The sequence below is a fragment of the Buteo buteo genome, chromosome 12, assembly GCF_964188355.1.
Source record: "Buteo buteo chromosome 12, bButBut1.hap1.1, whole genome shotgun sequence".
Taxonomy (NCBI): Eukaryota; Metazoa; Chordata; class Aves; order Accipitriformes; family Accipitridae; genus Buteo; species Buteo buteo.
In genome coordinates, this window is record NC_134182.1 from 29,393,193 (window position 1) to 29,411,095 (window position 17,903).

A 17,903-nucleotide genomic window follows, 5' to 3' on the forward strand; every position below is an offset into this window, starting at 1 on the left:
CCTGTGTTTTGAACTAATAACAATCGAGGTGGCCATGGTGTATTCTAGTTTCTAGTTCCTTGACCAGGTAGCTTATTAATGTCCTTAAATAAAATAAATCAGTTATATAAACCTGTTATAATTCATAACATTAATGCAGAGCCAGAGCTAACAAAAAGCATCATATATTTCTTTTGTTCCATGACTCCCTCCAATAGTTCCAGCAAAGCCTGAAAATGCATTTAGCTCCTTAATTCTGTTAAGAAGCGTGAGGTTTGTAGTACAGACAGAACCTTTAATCAGCTCAAGAAACAATACTAACATTTTTGGAAAAGTTTTATTCAGACATGAATAATTGAATTCAGTGGGCAACAACTGTAATGGATTAGTTGAACCACTTCAGAAAAATACATTTATGTAAAACAAATAATCAGCCCTTGGGAAATTCTATTACTGAAAATTATTGAAACAACTAAAGCTAATCCGATTGTCTTCACTGGAAGTGGAATCAGGCTAATATTAAATACTCTTGTAGGCAAAAAAAAAAAATAGCTTAAATAATGAATACTAACAGGTAGCAGGTAGTTGGGCGTATGTGTGGGGGTTAGTGTCCAAATTTGAATGTTCAAGGTCTCAAGCAGGAGCCTGCTGCTTCCTCCCTGCAATTGGTGGAGCCTGACCATAAACACGCGGACTAAATGAAAGTGGCATGTCTGGAGTCCTCCCGTTACTGAAGAGACGTGAGACAGAACCACCAGTTAGGAGGCTGCTCACGCCTTGTGCTTATGCACGGAAACTGTTTAGATTGAGGGAATAGTGAGTCTTGGCGTGCCAGAAAATAAGGGGTGCCGCAAAGAAGTGGTCTTGGAAAAAGGAAGGGGACCCGAACAGAAGGTGAAGTTCCTGGCTCGAGGAAAGATCCTGGAAGCGGAGGAGATCCTGGAGATCAGGGAACTGTGAGGAGATGGAAGCCAGGGAATGCACCAAGGACACTGGCTGGTGATGCCCGAGACAGGTAACGGTGAGCAGCCACGCAGCAGGGACGGACCCGACTTTTTGCCCGAGCATCCTGGGCCAGCAGCCACCTCCTTGCAGGGGTGGAAGGTATGGATGGAAAGTGTGAAAGGTAATCAAGTAGTTGCAAAAGCTCTCATATTGTTCATTCTTACACAAACCCCAATATCCAGATCCACTACGGGTAGTCATTTACTCTATCTTGCCTGTGACATCTTAAAAGAATTATCTCAAAAAGTCCTACTTAAATTTTGGCTCAGCTGATGTCGAGGAAAAGTTCCTAAGCAGACCCATGATTTTCTCTCTTAGTTAGCTGTGTAAAAACTGCTAGCAGAGGATTTTTCTTTTTAAGATGCCTCTCAAGTCCATATATTTTCTGGATTGTTCATTCTTCTGATTATTTTTTTTTTTTTTTTTAATTCAGACCAGTTTAAGCTGAATGGCTGTAAGATGTTATTTTTTAAGGACAAAACCCCAACCACGTGAACTTGCTCTCATTTTCCCATTTATTTTACATGTTTGTTGGATTCTTTGTGTGATCTGTTTCATCAATACAAAGTAAGACTTCAGAAAGGCATTTAATTTCTCTTCTTAAAAATCCATCAGTTGAAGGACTGGAAAAATAACACCTGATGTCTTCACCTACGTATTTATTTATGAAGACATACTAATTTTTGGTAAATTAGGCTTGGTCTTATAAGTAGAATTTTTTGACCTTGCTTCATTCATGAAATAAATTTGGGCAGTCTTTTGAATAGCAGAAGTTTACCTAATCATCTGTGTTGCAAAGGATCAATGATTTGTTCTTGCTGACGCTCAGTAGTGCCTCGGAGCATTTTCTAAAGTGTCCCATGTGACGGCTGGCTATCTGACAGGACTACTAAACAACAGTGTTTCCTTTCCAGGCAGTTTCCTCTCCATCCTCCTCTTACTCTCTTGCTGTAAGTTACAAGTTAAAAACTGCTGATTGTAGCTACGTAATTTAAGGTAATTAGAAAATTAGATAAACTGTCCCAACACTGTTTATCAGGCTGGAAACAGCGACCTGTTTTATCTGAGTTGTTAGGTTTTTAATTGATGCACTAAGATGTTAAATAAATGTGCAAGAGTGCCAAAATACTGTAGAAGGTGAGACGTGTGACAGTGCATGAATGAGAAACTCTCTGTGGACTACTTTTTCATTATGATTATTATGATTATGTAAAACATACTTGTCTCTTTAGGATTGACTCCTACAGTACATGAAAGTTGTAGCAATTATGAATTATCAATTACATTTGAAGAATAAGAAATAAGTTGCCCAATTCATTTACTCTCTTAATAATTCAGTTGAATCAACAGTCAAATTAGCTATGTGAGATGTTAAGAGAGCTATGAGGATTATTCAAAAAAGGTTTATTAAGCATCTGTAGATACAGTAGATAAAGTTATGCTTTTTATTACAAATATGAATAATCTAGTGCTTACTTACAGTGAAAGTATATTGGATTCTGGATTTTCTGAAATTAAGAACCTATAGACATTAGAAAAAAAAAGGGGGGGGGAACCCAACCAAAAAAACCAGTTGGTCAAAAGATATACTTATTGCATGTGTCAATTTTAAGTAAAAACTGATGAGCCAGTATTTTATTTGTTTTAGTATGAGTTAGTTTTTTGGACTTAGCTACAGGAAGGCTTGCAGCAGGACGGCTCCAGGAGCGCTTGGAATGTTGCTGCGTGTCTTGCCTGTTACCACCGGACAGGACAGAACTGGATTGAGAGATACTGGGGGTTTCAATTTAGTTGCTCAGGCTCTCCTCCTTACAGCATAGAAAAAAGATGACAAAAGCAGCAGTTAGAATTCTTCTCTACCACCTTCTCCTCCTCTTGGTCTCCTGTGACAAAAAGATTGATAAAACCTAACCTGTTTTTCTTCCTATTCTGAGATAACAAGAGTTGGGAGATGAATGTGGTATCTCAGGTATCGAGAGCTGCATCTAAAAGGGCAGTCTGGGGGAACTTTGGGATTATGGGAATATTGGAGGAGCAACCCTTTGATTGCTTGTGGGGAGTAAAAGCAATTGGAAGGAATCCATGTGGTTCTTTACTCAAAAGTCTCACCCCATTTATATTGAGAAGATGCACGTGGAGGAGTCACAGCTCGAAGGCCACACATCCAAATCAAAACTTTCCCAAAATTCAGGAAGCCCTGGAATGCTGCCAGGAGCAAATGCAACCCATGCTTCTTTTTATGTATCTCTCTCAGGGAAAGGGGAACGATCATTTCCTCAAAGTATACCCTTGAACACTGTAGTTTCTATTTATTTGTGTGATCAAAATTGTCTTCCCATAAAACCAATATGTAATAAATATAGGACTTCTATATACCTCAAACTACATCATGATGATCTCATTTGTTTCCAGTTTCCCCAAAATCTTGCTATAGCGGAGCCACTTCTTCAAACTGATCACTGAGACAGGATCAGCACATTTGCAAATTCTGTTAATGACACTTGCATCCTATCTTTACAGAACTGCATAGAGCAAAAAGCACACTATAATCAGTCATTTTTTTTGAACTTTTATCTAAATGAGTCTCTTGAAGTTATGTAATGGCACGTCTGGTCCTTTTGAGATAAGATACTTCGACAGTTAGTGGAATTACATCTTTTTGCTCAAGCAAAAATTGTATTGAGAGTTTCCATTTGATATAATGTTGTTCTAATATGAACTACAGTTATGTCCCTAATGTGCACGTTAGACCATTGCCAATCCTTGCCAGCTTCTTCTAATAATTTGCTTAATTTTCTTACTGTCCCAGTGGTGTTCAGTATCATATCGCCATTAGTAAACTGAGCAGTCTCAAGTGTCCTATAACATGAAACAAGGCTCTTTCAACTTCGTCATCTGCCAAGGTTCAATCAAGCTCAGAAGGTTAAATGTTAGACCAAAAATACACACAACATAATACCAGTATATTCTATCTGAATTCATATTTCTGTCTTAAATAATATCTCATATACAACAGAAAACATCTGCTTCTAAAAAGCTGTGATATATTGTTAGCCGTGTGAGCCAATCGTTAAAAAAACTCATGCTGCTAATTGATTTATTTCAATGGGATTACTTCCAGAACTAGCTAATATTATAAAGATAACATGAAAGTGCAACCCAGATCTTCAAGCATAGGCGAATGAGTCAAGATGTGAAGAAAACAGGTCTAAGTAGATATTACAGAGCCGTATTGACAATTAAATACCTTTTTTTTGTGTTTTTATTTATTGCTGCGCAGAAAGCTAGTTGTATTGTTAAAACTCTGCTGTGATGCTATTACAGCTTGTCCTTCAAAAGACAGGCTGAAAATATATTTATTATTTTCACTAAGAGCTTTTGGCTAGGGTGTCCATCTTTGACCAAATCTAGAGCAGTTTGATGATTGTTACCTGTCTCCAAAACAGCAGGTGTAAAGTTCATATTTTTGGAAGTCTGATGTTTTGTTTTATTCTTTAACAGAGACAGGCACATCCAGTAAATCAGGACAGTCAGTATTGTCCATTAGGCTTACTCTGCTTGAAATTTATTATCTGCCCATCTAGTATTTACAAATGAATCTCAGTGAAGCAAATGGGCTGTTTGTCTCTGGCTGGCATTGCTGTGCACTGCTAACAGAGGGTTGGTTAAAGCCGGATGGGAACAGGGGTAACGTGGCTGCTCCGCTTGTGTTCTGCATGTACTTCTGTTACTGCCTCTTGGTTCCTCCTTACTCCTGTGGGCTCCTGGTTTTGTGATCTCGTGATTGAAAACAGCATGGGGCTGTATATTCACCTTGCACTTGGAGCCAAAAAGACTTCTCATGCCCCTCCTCAGCTTGGCTAGTTTCTCTAGATGCAGAGCCAATTCCCAGCTCTGAGGTGCTAGGAAGCTATTCCTGTTTATCATACTTCTCCCACTGTTGTGCTCCGTTCTCACATGCATCATCCGCATTGTGTGTTTGTATTTAGAGCAAGAGAGGGAAAAATACAGCTTGCTGCATATTTTATTTGATTTCTGTTGGCTGTAGGAATGTGCTCATTACTCTGACCTCTGAAATTACAGATCTATTTTCTTCTCATCAATTTTTTTTTCGGTTGGTGTGAAAGTTCTGTAGAACAGGTTTACCTACCACTGGAGTAATCAGTAATAAATTGTAAATCAATAAATAATAAGCCTGCAGAGCAAAATGATGGAATATCTGGTTTGAACAGATAAACTCACTTCTTTCCAAAGTAGCATGGGATATTCAGGTAGTTGGATCTCCACAATCCAAAGGAAAGTTCTTTCTCCAGTAAAACTAACCTCTCAATCCTTTGCCACCTTTTTAATACTTGCTATGCCATCACTACATCTTAAATAATAAAGAGTCATAGAAGATGTTGCAAAGAGAGTGTAGTGTGTCTGGTTCTAGTTTATGAGTGGTCCCTCAGATACCTGACAAATATCAGTGCATTCAGATTATCAGACTCGAGAGTTTTGGGTGGGTTCTGGAAGTGTTTAGGGAACTCGAGGCACGCAGGAATTTGGTGTTGTGATGGGTTGACCCTGGCTGGACGCCAGGTGCCCACCAAAGCCGTTCTATCACTCCCCCTCCTCAGCTGGACAGGGGAGAGAAAAAATATAACAAAAAACTGCAGGTCGAGATAAGGACAGGAGAGATCATTCACTAATTACCGTCACGGGCAAAACAGACTCAGCTTAGGGAAAATTAGCTTAATTTATTACAGATCAACCAGAGTAAGGTAATGAGAAATAAAATGAAATCTCAGAACACCTTCCCCCCAACCCTCCCTTCTTCCCGGGCACAACTTCACTCCCGGATTTCTCCACCAAGCCCCCCCAGCGGCACAGGGGGACAGGGATGGGGTTTACGGTCATCACACGTTATTTTCTGCCACTTCACCTCCTCAGGGCGAGGGCTCATCACACTCTTCCCCTGCTCCAGTGTGGGGTCCCACCCATGGGAGACAGTCCTCCACGAACTTCTCCAACGTGGGCCATTCCTACGGGCTGCAGTTCTTCACGAACTGCTCCAGTGTGGGTCCCTTCCACGGGCTGCAGTCCTTCAGGAGCACACTGCTCCAGCGTGGGTCCCCCACAGGGTCACAAGTCCTGCCAGAAAACCTGCTCCAGCGTGGGCTCCTCTCTACACAGATCCACAGGTCCTGCCAGGAACCTGCTCCAGCGTGGGCTTCCCATGGGGTCACAGCCTCCTTCGGGAACCCACCTGCTCTGGCGTGGGGTCCTCCCCGGGCTGCAGGTGGAGATCTGCTCCACCGTGGACCTCCCTGGGCTGCAGGGGGACAGCCTGCCTCACCAGGGTCTTCCCCACGGGCTGCAGGGGAATCTTCGCTCCGGCGCCTGGAGCATCTCCTCCCCCTCCTTCTTCACTGACCTTGGTGTCCGCAGGCTTGTTTCTCTTACATGTTCTCACTCCTCTCTCCGGCGGCTGTTTCCCACTCTTCCAACTTTTTTTTTCCTTCTTAAAAATGTTATCACAGAGGCGTTACCACTATCACTGATTGGCTCGGCTTTGGCCGGCGGCGGGTCCGTCTCAGAGCCGGCTGGTATGGGCTCGCTCTCTCTCGAACACAGGGGAAGCTTCCAGCAGCTTCTTACAGAAGCCACCCCTGTAACCCCCGCCCCTGCTACCAAAACCTTGCCACATAAAACCAATACAACTGTACACCACTGCACAGAGGATAGAAAATCATCCATACAAGTGTGTGCAAAACCAGAGACAGCTTTAAAGACTCCTGCTGCTATCTTGAAGCAAACAGGCAGGCACTGTGGTGAATAGGCAGCACTGGTGAGATGTGCTTGCATGAGTCCATGGCCTAAAGAAAAGACTCAGTAGCCTAACAGTTAAGTTACTGAAATTTGTAAAAACTGTTTGAGATGATATCCCAGAAACTGCATCACAAATAGTGTACCAGGCAGCTGTCTTGCCTTTAAAAAAAAAAAAAAAAAAAAATTAAAAAAAAAGGCATTGGTCACAGTGATGAGAATGGTTTCCAGGCACATCTCTCTGTAAGGCCTGTCTGCAGTGATCAGTAAAGCAGAAGGACTTGATTTGGATTTATAGATCCTCCAACCAATTGCACTTTTAAGTCCTGTAGTTTCATTTGTGTCATGTTCATTAAGAAACCCTGAAATAGTAAGACATGCTGAGACAGCAATGTGTATTAATGCAGGGGCTGCACTAGAATGGTTTTATGGTTTCTTCACCAGAGCCGGCTTGTAGACAGCCTGCACAAAGTGGAGGCAGCAGAACTTGACCTGTTTGCACCCATCTGTCCTGCCCACTGCTGTTCTCAAGTCCAAGCCAGATTGCGTGGACGGGGCAAAAGTGTCTGTGCTGCACTTCTGTGCCAGAGCCAACCGCCGAGTTCAGCAGCTAAGGGATAGGCGTGCCTGCAGAGTCAGAGCTCTTAAGACCAGTGTGGCCTTTTGCAATCATAGAATCATTTAGGTTGAAAAAGACTCTTAAGATCATGAGTCCAACCGTTAATCATGTTGTTTGTCCTAGACAACAATACAGGCCATATAGTCTGATCCAGGGATTCCAGCATCTGGCTCAGCAGCTGGTGGTAGAGTCTTAAATAATCAGTAAACTTACATGGAAGTAAGAAAGGCAGTAAATCCACCACTTCCCCAAAAATGTGATTTATGTTGTGCTGAAAGAGGACTTGTTCATTAAAACCCAGCTGAATCTCTGAGGGGGAGCTAATGCACCACAGTCTATTCTGTCATCTCCCACAAGAACTTGCTGGCAACTAATCTTGGTCAGTGATGTTAATGAATGGAGGCAGATTCCTCTCAGAAGGATTTAGTTATTAGCATACCCCATCAGATCAGCCTTGTTCAACTAAACAATTAAAATAACAACATTAAAATAATCATGAAAGCGTATTCCCAATACGTGGTTCCACCCACGCACACACACTTTGATACTGCACAGATGAGAGTTTCCTTCCAGATAAATACTTTCATTCAGAACTGCCTCAACTCCAAAAGGTTCCCAAATGCAGCAGCCCAGTCACTTCCCACATTAGCAGTTGAATCCTTTCATGGAAAACTGAATTTAGTATGGCCCTGTGAAAAAGACACACAGTAAATCAGGCTGAAATATCGTGCCATAAATCTCCATGAGTCAGGGCAAGGAAGGACAATCATTTCAGTCGTTGTACGAAAAGAATAATGGTTCTGCAGTTCAGTGTAAAATCTCATCTTTCTATATCCATAAGTCATCAAGCAGAACAAAACAGATTCTGACAAAGCATTCCTTCCATATGAATGTGCAGAATTAATGGCACCGCTAAACGTTTTCAGATTTTGATATTGTCATCATAAGCATCAAGGCCTAGTTTGAGAGTCATCATGCAGTCACCTTTCTTAACTTTGCTAAGTAGTAGTGACTTTTGGCAGTCACCAAAACAGTGAAATCACTGATGTTTGCCTGAAACTGCTCAGTGGCAAGCTATTAATCCTTGCTTGAGGGAGGTGTATTAGGCAGGCAGCGGATGCAAACAGAAATGTCAGGTGTATCTTCAGAAAAATGCAGAAGTCATGAGAATCCCTGTATTGGACAGTCAGGTTTTTCTAATCAGTATAATGACTTACTAGGTATTTCTTCCAAATTTAATGGTATGGTAGATTTCTATGATGGGGTAGCAAATCATCTTCTAAGTAGATCTGCAGCGTAGGTACAGAACCTACGTATGCCATATATATACATACCATGAACATATACTACAGTTTCATGATGTGTGTTCTCTTAAATGTATAGAAAACACCTTTTATCATCTTTGTGACTTACATTTTATTACCTTCAACTCTGTATGTGCAGTAACAAAGAACTCAGTTTAAACAGAAATTGAGAAATAAATTTGATCTAGTTTTAAGACTGGAAGTTAGTGTTAAAGGTGAATTAGAATAACATGTTCTCGGGTATCTCTTCAGATATTTCTTTCCTTCTCCTATAAAGTTAGGGTGATTATTACCCAATATTGCAGATGGAAGTGGCATCAAGCCTTAAAGTTGTCTCATGCTTGTTTTATGTGGGTTTTTTTCTCTTTGTTCTGTTCAGGGCTAACTTATGTAAAAGTTGTGCTGACTTTTATTAGCATATTAAATCTCTGACATCTTTGGCATAAAATGCTTCTGCTTCTTGCACAAGGCATGTTACACATTATTTAGAAATAAACAATTTTTACAACCACAGGGGCAGCATCTGCTGTGATTTGAGATAGGAGAAAACACCCAGGTCATGACCTTATGCAATAAACAGATTAATAATGTTCCTCTTTCTCATGATGATATAACCATAGCATGCATTATTACTATTTGTTCATGTAGTAGCAGCCCTCTAACACCTCAGCTGAATGCACTACTTCACCAAGTCCAAAAAGGCTTTTCAGATTACCCAAATGACCTTTACCTGTATGTGCAACATTGTGCTTTAGCAGAAAGAGGGAATTAAGAAACATGAATCAATGTGTTCCCAATTCTACTGTTAGGGTCAAGAGGCATGAATATGATGTATTAATTTAATTCCAAGTTTCCTTCCTAGGAGCATGTACCAGGACCACATCTTTACAGGAGACATTGCTTCCATGTTGAAGCAACCAGAAACCCCACAAATATCTAAGGTGGCTGCTCAGAAGAATAGGACAAAGAGCAAGTATGGATTTCTGAAACAGATTTTCATACAGGCTAGCCATTGTCCTGGGGCTGTCTGTGTACTGTTTCCCTAAATTACCATACCTATCTAAACTGCTTGGATTCCTAACTTAGCTTGAGGTCCTGTACACTGAATTTAATCAAGGCTCAGTCAAAAATTAATTAGAGCCTTTGGCTTTCTGCTTACATCAAGAGAAGAAGTTTCTAATTCTGATCAGGTAGTCTGGCAAGGCTCAACACTTACAGCAATAATTCATATTCAATGTCATTGTCCCAGTTTGCGTCCACAGCACGCCTGCCACCAGTCCCTATTCAGTTTGCAAAAGGAAAACCCACAGTGTGTGTCAGTGACGTTATAAATAATGTATCCAATTAAGTCAACTACGTGCCATTGCATTTCCCTGAAGCCCACGAATCTGAAAGCCCCAAAGAAACTGTGCACTTTGAGAGAAATATTTAGGCATAAATATTGCCCTTATTTTGAGGTCAGTCCTTTGCACTCTCCTCTCTGTGTTGTACAGAAGGCGTACAGAGATTGCCCCTTGCAGCATTACAGAGGATGAGAACAAATACTAAGAGCTTGTGCTGCGAGTTCCAGCTGCATGAGGAGGATGGAAGGTAAGGGCTGACAGGACAGGCTCCGATGCAGGAGAGATGGGAAGAGGCAGCAGGAGGTATGCGTGTGTGCACGGCAAAGGAGAGTCCAGGCCTTTCCAGAAGCTAGCAGGATCTTTCGCTTCACCTTTTAATTTTTTTTATGGATCCAGTGAGGTAGTGAATTGTTTAATGTCATGTGAATGACACCAGTACTGAAATGTGATGCAGCTTGCCAGCAGTGAGATGGAGGCCAGCACAACATGGTCCTTTTCTTCCTAGCCTGCACTTTTCTTTGATATAAGGAACAAAAACTGTGTTTCAAAAGAGAAACAGAATCAAATTAGAATTCACGTTAATTAGATTTCCTGCAGTAAAACAAGAAATAAATCAAACATGATCCTGGAAAAATGGTTTCTTGCAGTTGCAAGCTTGCTTTTTCCCTGAAGAGACGCTTGTGCTTGCTTTGAGGGGGTAATGAAACTGTAAACTGTAAAGTCATTTGAAAATGATAAATTAGGCTGTGATTATGCCAAGTGATATTAATTATGCTGATAGACTATATAGCAAGGAATTTTTAACTGATTCAGTTCTGCCTTCTGGTTTGCTCTGACAAGTAGCAGTGTGCTAGGCTTGCTTTCTTTGTGAGCTTCATTAACAGCAGTAAGAAAGCCCAAACCTGCGTTCTCAGTTCTGTGTTAGGTTCTACATGAACATCATCACAGAGCGGTCCGTGGTTTAAACAAATTGTATTTGTATTGTTTGTACAAACAAATTTATTTTTGCTAAGTTTTCCGTATCAATAAAGCAGATGCCTGAAAAAGAAAAACCATGATGGGGTTTTTTTCTAATGTGACAAGGACACAGGGGATTCCTGTTTTTCTACTTTGAAGATGCGTTGCCACCTCTTCCTCACAAAGTTCTTTTTAAACCACACCATTTTAAAATAAGCCCTCCCTCTGCCTGGGTGTCTAGCTTGCTTTGCATCTCAGTGACAGTTCCTTTCAGCAGAAATGAAATGCTGAACCTAATGCTTTTTTCAGCATGGTTTTCTGAAGATCAGGGCGCTATGCAAAATAATGGTGGGACTATCTACTTAACGTAAGCTGAAGTGGAAATTAGTAGATATCACTGTGCAGTTTTGTGATCTTATGTTCTTTTCTTGAGAAAAAGGAATAGGATGCAACAATTATCAGCTCCTAAAATATCTCATCTGCCTTATCATGGCAGCTTTTTGCCATTAGATAATAGAAGTAAAAATAATGTATGAAGTTGTAACTTCCCTGGGACTTTTATTCTGCAAGAACCACAGACCCAAATCTATCAAATGGACTTTCTAAAGCTAAGAATTAAAGACCGTGGACTGCTGGTGGCTGCCAATTCAAATGTACTTTATCAGTTCCAGTGGAGTACAGTCAGTCCACTTAATGTCCCTTCCTTTCTTTTAGTGAGAGCATGTTACGGCTCTACACTGACATTCAGTGCCAGTGCTGGGTGCACTCTGTCGAATGCATTGCCTCTTCTTGGTCACATGCTCAGATTTATTTCCGGCACAGTGGCTTGAATGACAGTTTCCCATTTTCAGTGATGGGATCAAGTTCCCAGCTCACATTGAGACTGCATTCTTATGTCAAGTGGAAGAGACTTTTTTCCTAGTTCAGTAGAAATTCTGCTTGCTGATTATTTTCAAATCACTTAAAACCAAGATAACAGACAATTAACCTTTTGCCTTAGGTGACAGCAAGGTAAAAACCCCACAGCTGTGGGCCAGGCACAAGAGATATCCATGTGCAAGATTCACAAAGTGATTCACTGGAGAATAGTTAAGAGTTGAATCTAGGAATTTCAAAATACCATTAATTCAATAAAGTGTCTATAGAAAATAGGAACAATAGTTACAATGAAACAGTTTATCTCAGAATTTAATCTGTTTGAATTCTTTCAGTAATCTTCAAAAGCAGTTTGCAGTTTTCAAAATAACAGGGAATTCAAGTAAGAACATTTATTGTGCCCTAGATGATTTCTGACATCTAGAGATGCTGTTAATTTAAATTTTGCATTTATTCACTCTCAGATAGTTTAAGCTAGACAGTTTTGCTAACTTCCTGAGAATACAGTACTTTACCATTTGTATTAATCTTCTCTATTTAGTATTTCCCAACAGTAGTGTAGCTCCCATGTTCTTACCAACATGGAAGGAAAAAGGGGAACTTGGAACAGAAGCAGAACTGTGTGGATTTGGATTTTACTGAATTACTTAAAACAAAGATGTGAAGCCTCTGCACTGTATTACTAGCCAAGCATGGAGGGAGGATTTTGGCTCAGGATGCACAAGGGTAGGTTGTAATTTCTAGTGAAGTGTTAGCTGAGGTACATGCTTTTGCTGTTTTGGTGGACTCTAATACTGGTACAGGTTTTGTGATAGAAGAGCCAGGCAGTGTTGCAGCCTTCTCGGCCTCTTCAGCATCAGGTTGCATTTTTGGTTTACATCAGTATGACAACTGTCTGAATGGGGTCTGTTACACTTAACGAATTTGTGATGGGCACTGCTCCTGTAATCCTGTTATAGCAGTCTGCTACAACAGTCACATCATCAATACTACATAAAGAAACACTTTTACCTTTCTCAAATCTCTCTGTCTCTCTCTCTCCGCTGGCAATGGTCGCTCCCATCAGAACACCCTTCCCCTCCTGCACCACCACCACAGGGCACTGCTTGGCTGTTACCTGTACCTGGCACAGGACTGGCACACATACCTGCTCAGCAGGTTTTGGTGAGAGGTAAAGCACAGCTGCACTCAGACAGCCTTCAGATGATGCTATGTATGATTGGAAAAGATTCACTGAACCTTAAATGATACCAGATGAAAACACAAGGGAGGTTTGCCGTAGGGGTCAAGTAAGACTGATAACCAAGTGAAAAAGAACCGTATGTTTGGACTGCAGGCTAACCAATTAGAGCACCTTTTATGAATAGATAATGAGTTTACCACTGTAAATATCCGTGGTCAGCTCTAAGGTGATGATTAATACATTGCATATTATTTTTCTTTAGAAGTTATTGAAAATCATAGGTCCTTTTAGGCCTTAGTAATTGATTTATCAGTATAGCATGCTTTTTGTTACTCCATTACTCGCCCCTGTAGTGAATCTGGTTTTGCTTAGTCATTCATTTGGAAAGTGGTCATTAAAAAAGTCACAGGCTTGAAAGGATAATTAAATACAGTTTCAAACACAGGCAAATGGGAGATGCACACACAGTCCTGTATATAAAAAGTCTACTTAGTAAATTTAGTGTGTGATAGAGTACCTGTAGTTAATCCAGAGTTTCTGTAGTGCAGGCAAGGGATGCCCGGCACCTGTTGGTGGCCAGAGCTTTTGGTGGGCAAATGGTGGTTAATGTCTGAGGAGGGCTGCCTATCATTTTCAGGATCAGGCTCCAGTGTGAGCAATTACTAAAAACTTTTCCTTTAAAAGAAATTAACAAGAAGTTTTCTAAAGCCTCCTGCTACGTTTGCCACAATTCAGATATTGCAAACTGTGAACCAGATTGTGCTACTCTTACATAGGTCCAATAGTACCTTGCCTACACAGTGGGGTTGTCTCTAGGGTGTAGCTCAAGGTAAATATAAAACGCACTGTCTAGTCTGCACAGTGCAGGGTAAGGACACCATTGTACTCCCTGTCTAACCCCTGATCCAAATGTATTTGAAAAGTCTGGCTAACACTGTTTCTCAGTTTAGGAAGCTTACAGTGTTATGGGTCCACAACCTGTATTGTTTAGGTTCTTTTCCCATGGGTTTTTTTTTCATTTTGTATATGATGCCTACAAATGTACAAGGGAAAAGAATAAGCAAAAATTCCTGTCTGTGAAATCCTGCTCTTTGTCCAGTCTAGTAAGGAATTCCTCCTCTTGTCATAAAAATCACTATTTTTCTAGATAGGCTGTATTTATTATTTTTTGTAGCTAACCGATTTCTGTAGTTAGACCATCATTGTACAGTGGGTTTAAGCCACCATTTCTTCAGTCTCGTGTAGCCATTCACTCCTCTGGTGCTTTAAGAAAGCCATTATTGGCAAGAAGGACAAACGGTGCTTTGGTAGCCTTTAATAGTTGCTTCGCACAAATGTAAATGGCATGGGGAAGAACAAGGAAAACCAGCTCCCATGTTTTTCATTGAGAAGAGCACTCATGGTGGTTCTTAACAAAGAGGGGAAAAAACCTGCTCATGAGAGGACACAAAATTCTCCATCCAGAAAACCATTCCTGTCCCCAGCCCCCAGCACATGTCCTGAAAATGTCACTCAGAAGCAACTCTGCAACTTTAACATCCAAATATTTCAGTTCCATTTTGAGGTAATCAAATTTGTGACTCTTTATTTTCATTTCAGATTTGTCTTACTTAGTTTTATTAAGATTTTGATTTTTTGAGATCATCTTCACTTTAATTTTTCACTGATGTTTTCATTACTGTGTGAGCTGCTTTTAAAACTCAGGATGAAGAAATGCTTCCCTTGCCTTAAAAGCTCTTGCCCTGAAGGATTTTACCTTAACAGATACCTCAGATGCTGCTTAACTGCAGGTTTCAGTCACTACAATCCAGGGAGTAACACTCAGATTTTGATTCTTTCAGTATAAATGTTTTTTTCTGCTTCTCCTCTGAGACTATTTGAAAAAAAAAGTCTGTAATAACAGCAGCTCTCAAACCAAAGAGGAAGTCTTTTCCCTTACCTAGATGACATACCACATCATACTATATCTGTCACTAGCACATCCTTGCTGCCCCGTCTCTGCAATGCCTCCAGGATGATACGCTTTGTGATTAATTGGAAAAAGAGCAGTCTCTCCTCACCTCAGAGTATGGGAGTAAAAATAGGCTCAGTGTGGAAGATGCTTCTGAAACAGGGTGATTTTTTGGTCTCCAAAATTATTGGGGCTGTTCTGCAAGAAAGGAGACAGCTGGGGTTTTCCTGCATACAGGTGTGCACTGTTGGTATTGTTTCTATTTCAAGGTGATGTATCATACGTAAAGTAAACCAAGATGGTCATGAGGTGACAGGCGGACATCTAACCTGGTTTCCTAAGGAAATGAGGTCTGCACAATAAGCACAGGAGTCGCTGTCTGCCCTCTTCCAGTAGCTTTGAATCTACTTTCCAGGTTCAGGCAAATTTGAACTGAGGTTCATAAAAGCTTAATGAAAGCAGGCAGCTGGGTAAAGAGGATAACTGTGTTTTCCCAGAGAGGGAAAGGAGGAGCCCACTCTGTATCACGTACCAGGGAATCCATGTGGGGGAGAGCTCTTACCCCAGCTTCAGAAGCAGGAAAAGCTTTGATCAGTGCTTGCCTCCAGAGAAGCCAGCTGCAAGACGCAATGCTGTGGGAAGGCAGGGTTCGTTACCGCGCGGTAAACACATCTCTTGATCTGGCTTCGTTCCAGCCGGCGATCTGCACGGGTGAGCGGCAGGGCCTCAGCCACCCCACCACCCCACCACCACACCACCCCACCACCCAACCACCACACCACCCCACCACCACACCACCCCGGCTCCTGCAGCCGCCCGCTCCCATGGCGGGGTCAGGGTCCGCTGCCAAACGGGCTGGTCCCTGCCTGCTTCTGCTCATGGGGAGCGGCTGGCCGTAAGGCACGGCGAATGCTTCGTCTCACAGCCAGGCTAGGTGGTGATCTGTAAAAATTCCACTTAACTGATTAGTGGCGCCGGCTTCCTCCCTATCTCTGTACACGAAGAAGCACTTAGGCAGAAGGGCAGTCCTTTAAATCACAGGGAAAGGACACACGGCAAGCACTCCTGCTCTGAGGAGAGCTGCTCATGCTGATGCAATCCTGGCAGCTTCTGGTGTGCTGTGAGGACACTATTTTATCTTTACTTTTAATGGAAGGGATAAAGTAGAGTAGTAATAATGGGACTGATAAATGAAAGGAAAACTGTAACCACATAATTATGTCAGAATCAACTAACAGCCATGAAAAGCCGATTAAACCACATTATGCAGATACATGTAACAGAATACTATTAGTAAGTCCTTTGCAATGGCACGCCTGGCAATTAAGGGAGCAGTATTGGCAGCACACAGTGAAAACAGTGATAATGTATAGTTAAAAATGTTTGGAGACAAACAGTGCAGAGAGTACAGGGACAGCCTAGAACTGAATACAGGAGTGTCCTCAAAGATACCAGCGCCCAGGGGAAGAACCAAAGATGTTATTCCAAATAGACATTTTGACTAGGATGTTGGGCATAGCTTGGAGTAAATTATATTTATCATCAAAATTAATTTACTGGCTTATCCATAAATGAAAGGCTGCAGTGCAGCAAGTAGTCTGTATTTTCCAACCGTCCACAGATTTCAGGTTGAGCAGGCTAATGCAGGAATTCCCTTTTTTTTCTGAATTAAAGGCAGCTTGCAGAAATATTCTGATTTAGGCAGTAAGAATATTAGGTAATGTTCCTGTGGTTGCAACTATTCAGTAAATATTTGGTAATAAGATTGCTCGGTGTTGTATATTCTTATGTATGTGGTATTTCCAGGTTGGGGACCTGAAGAAGGTGTCACCCATCAAGTTACTTTCTCATTGGAGTATTGGGATCTGTTGTTTCCTCTCACCCACCATAGAAAGAGAGTGGAGGTTCAATTCTACCCTTCGCTTCCCTTCCTCTGCCCACTCTTGCAGAGCAGTTCTCATCTGCAGTCAGGGAGAACTGCGCAGGAACAAGCTCTGAGATAACGTTTAGTGTGGGGTTCAGAGTTCCCACAGGCTTTACAAAAAAATACACTCCTACCAGAAACTACTCCATGTGACTGTGGAGATCTCATCTAAGGGAGTGAAACCAGAGGGGATTTTTTTGGTGTCAAAGGATGAGCATGCTGGAGAGTTCATGCTCCCCTTAATTTCTTCATCATGCCAGGCAGACTTCAGAGACATGCTACCAAAACAGTTTGCTTGCAGAAAACCAGCATGGATCTTTTAAATATTTATCCTACATACTGTTTTCCAACAGATACATGCAGGTTTTCTTCTCGGCTTTATTTTTGGAGATGGCTGCACTAGTGTGAAATGCAGATAATGACAGGTCAATAGCGTCCATGCCCACAGCAGTGCTCTCCTGAGCTGTTATAAAGCAAAGGAAGGGAGAGAGCGTGTGTGTGGTTACACTTTGATTACAGAAGCCAGGCAATACATTTATGAATTAAATTCTGTCAACAACTTAAGTACTAGGGATGTGCAATTAACAAAATCTCTGCCAAACCAAGATTTATGATGACCAGGAGACATGCCTTTACTTAAATGGAGAAGTGAGACTGTGTCCATAGAAGGTTAAAGAATTTAATTGTACTATGATTTCTATATTTACTTGGGTTATTTTTCCTCATACTTTGAATGTGAGAATATTGATGCTTACAGAGTACTTTTCATGAGAGAAGAGTATCATTATCTCTATTTTTATATGTGAATAAACGGACACCCAGAAATTTGGAGTACCATAGGTGGAGTACAATACCATAGCAATGGGGGAGTTAAGAACCCAACCTTTTTGTGTCTTAGTTGGGTATACTATATACTGGATTATGCTGGATTTAATAGCACAGTAAATTTAGATA

General features: G+C 41.3%; 1 protein-coding gene across 7 annotated transcripts in view; it reads left to right on the forward strand.

The window, feature by feature from the left end:
* The window catches only part of PLD5 (phospholipase D family member 5), a 194,765-nt gene that overhangs the window by 159,207 nt on the left and 17,655 nt on the right, over window positions 1–17,903 (forward strand). The window lies entirely within an intron of this gene.